At 29.8% G+C, this 3,461-nt stretch overlaps 1 long non-coding RNA gene across 1 annotated transcript; it reads right to left on the bottom strand.

Annotated features, from left to right (window-relative positions):
* Positions 1–200: 200 nt before the first annotated feature.
* LOC110692225 lies at positions 201–2,276 on the bottom strand. Its single transcript, XR_002505425.1, has 3 exons — positions 1,905–2,276; positions 1,083–1,349; positions 201–427 (listed from the first exon to the last, which is right to left on the bottom strand). It is a non-coding gene; the product is annotated as an uncharacterized LOC110692225 (long non-coding RNA).
* Positions 2,277–3,461: the final 1,185 nt, after the last annotated feature.

Here is a 3,461-nt window from a genome sequence, read left to right as displayed (position 1 = left end):
CACTACACATTCCTCAATCCCAACATAATAAATATAAATCAATATCCAAAATCCCAACAAAATAAGGATAATAATATTCACCAAATTATGTCAAAATCAATAATGACAATCAATAAATGAGTATTCGGTATACAAGCAAGTGAATTATTCAAGTTCTTGGAATTCAATTATTCCATTACTCAAATTAACACATACTTAAGCTAATTGAGTCATTGAATTGTTAAATTTATACCATACTTAAGCCAATTCAGTCATTGAATGTTAAATTTACACAATAATTGAAGTTTTACTGCCAAATTTTCCGCTATATTTTTTACTCATGCCGCCAATATGCCACGACGCTACCGTACCAAATCTGATTGAATCCGACCACCACCCACCGGATTGACAACCCCCTACTGCGTTGCTAGTTGTCTCACTCAACAAACTAAAAGAAAAAATGGAGATGAAACTTTAGTTAGACAGGGAAAGGGAAAGGGAAAGTGAAAACGGGAAATTAATTGTAACGGGATGGGAAAGCGCGCCAATTCATATTTCTGTACCACGTGATATACACATGCGTATGGTAATACGTCCAAATACAAATGTGGACCTCGCTCCAAGTTGTGCTGGGCAAACAAACCCCATCAATTTTCTAGGTTAAGCTTTACCCCCACACCATCTTAATTAGTACCACCCTATCTTAATTAGTACCACAATATAATATTTAGCACCACACTAACAATTAACCACTACTTAACATACATTATAATGGCAAAGTATGGGCTACCTTGGGCCAACTACTAAAATCATAAACTCATACTTATAAATCGAAGGGGTATCTTTCGATACAAAATATAAAGAGGATAGTTAATAATGGCAAAACTTGAGCATTTTAATTTTAGTTCACATCATTTCTTCAAGCAATAAGATATTTAAGCATATAGCATAAGTATAAATATAAATCAATAGTACTTCACATGTACAAACTAGAAATCACAACAACATGATGGCTAGAAAAAAGATGCAATGCCACACCATATGGGCAAATTAGTCGATTATTTGAATATTACTTATACAACATGGGATCAAAGATAAGAAACCTTTATAATGGACTTGAGTTGCTCATACAGAAGATAACACTGTTGCTCACTGTAGATTTTCTCTTCAATAGCTTTCACTATGGTTTCCTTCATAAGAGCAAAAAAGATGATAAACAAAACAAAACAAGACAAAACGAATAAGAAAATAATAATGAATATACCAAAAGCATTTAAGAAAATACCTAAATCTTACTTATTTCCACCTCTTCTGAATGATTAAACCAAATTCAAGTAAAAAGTATTCTGTAATGAAGGCGCATCCAAAATCTACAATACACACAATGATTTCCTCAATTAGCAATAAAGTACGTCACTAATCAAATCAATCAAACAAATACGTACAGTATAATCAAATCATAAATTTATTATTAGCATACATTAAACATTAATTAAATCAATAACCCTCATACCTACATTGATTTAGCCAATTTTGACAAACACAAACCCTAGAAAATATAATATATTTCATCCATCAACTCCAATTAACAGAATGTGCTGAAAAGAACTAATAATCCAACAAGTCTACAAATTAAATATATATAACTAATCAGTATTCACTCACTAATAGAACACATAAAAAAAATGTACTCGTTGAAATTGAGATTGTGAATTATTTGATTAGAAATAACATTATTTAGGTCAAACAAAGTATATTAACTGATAAATCACTATATTTTGAATCAAAATTGAAATTCTAGGTCATTTCATACCATTCAAAATTCTACAAAAATAATATACCAAAGAAAGATAAAACGCATTTGGAGAAAAAAATAATTAGATAATGCTCATTTCAAATTGGATGATTTTAGCAAGCGAACTCACCAATCAGATAGTGCGAGTTGAAAAACCGTAGTTTATCTTCAAGCCATTGAATGAACTCTGGTAATTTGAGAGAGAAAGAGGAGAGAGAAAATGACGTAATTACTGCGAAAAGGGGAAGACAGTGAAATGGATAGGAGAGAGAAAGTTGGGTTGGGAGTAGTTTTTGTTTTACTGTTACTTTAAATAAGTTGAGTGATATATTTGGACTGGGTTTTTAAGTTGAGCAAGGGTTTATGACAGGCCAAATATCCTGTCTTTAAAAGCCTTACATATAGGACGAGATTAAGCCTGTCATTAAAGCGTTGTCGTTATTAAACCTGATTTTTGTAATGTGATCTCCTCTTTTTCATTCGCCCTCTTCTCTTTCTCTCGCTATATTACAAATATCTAAGCCTATATGGCTATATCCACTCGACATTGATAGATTGCATACAGTACACTTGAAAAATCACCGAAAGTGGTGTTGTAAAACCTCCGAGTGATGTTTTGGTGGATAGACAAAAAAAAGGCTATTGAGATTAAGGTAGTGGTGTTACGGCCGATGATGTTGTGGTTCTTTTGGTCACGGTTGAATTTGACTATTTAAACCTTAAGAAGAGGGAAAATTGAAAGGTATGTTAATTTTGGTTCATTTTTTATGAATTGGTTAATTTTTTTCATGCTTTTTTTTTTATTTATTTTTTTATTTTTATATATATATATATATATTTTTGGATGTTTGGTTAAGTTTGATTTGGGTGTTTGGTTGATTTTGGATTATGGTTTATTTTTTGAAAATGTTGATGTTTATTTTTGGTTAATGTTAATGTTTATGGTTTTTTTTTCGTGGGTTTACGGTGATGGTGAGTGGTGGTGGGTTAATTTTGGTGAGGGTTGCGATTAAGGCCTGATTTGTGCACCCGGGTACACCATGCAGTTAAAAAAAAAGGGCGGAAAGAACATACCTGTATTTGACAAAGAACATATTAGTGTTTGACAAAGAACATGCCATTATCAAAAAACATAAAGTCTTTACAAAAAGAACATGATTATCACTTTATTAAAATTTCTTGTAAAATTACACATTAACTGAAAAAATCTTTACCAAGGATATCATTTCCCCAAAAATAGTTTTCTTTCTCTCCAAAAATTCAACTTCCCATAATAATTTTACTTTTTTCTCTCTAATATTTTTAGTCAAAAATAATTTAAAATTTCATTTTCAAATTTCATAATTCAAAATTAGAAATTTAAAAATTCATCTTCAATATTTCAGCTTCCAAATTCTTTCATATTTTTTAGCCATTTTTTTAAAAAAAAAAATATTAGTTATAATATTCATCTTAATGATTTGTCATGTGTACTTCTTGTGATGTTCTTTCTATGATTTAATAATGTTCATTATTAGAAAACATGTTGTACTTTTGTATTTGTTTGTAATTTATAATTGTATAATTAATTATTGAAACTTTTTTTTTTCATATGTCCATTACAATATCATATAATTATCTTAATTAGATATTTTGATAAGCTATTTTTAATGTCCATGTATGTTCTTTAATTGTAATTTTAATGTAC

Source organism: Chenopodium quinoa, unplaced genomic scaffold (genome assembly GCF_001683475.1).
Source record: "Chenopodium quinoa cultivar QQ74 unplaced genomic scaffold, ASM168347v1, whole genome shotgun sequence".
Lineage (NCBI taxonomy): Eukaryota > Viridiplantae > Streptophyta > Magnoliopsida > Caryophyllales > Amaranthaceae > Chenopodium > Chenopodium quinoa.
This window is presented reverse-complemented; position numbering and strand designations above follow the sequence as displayed.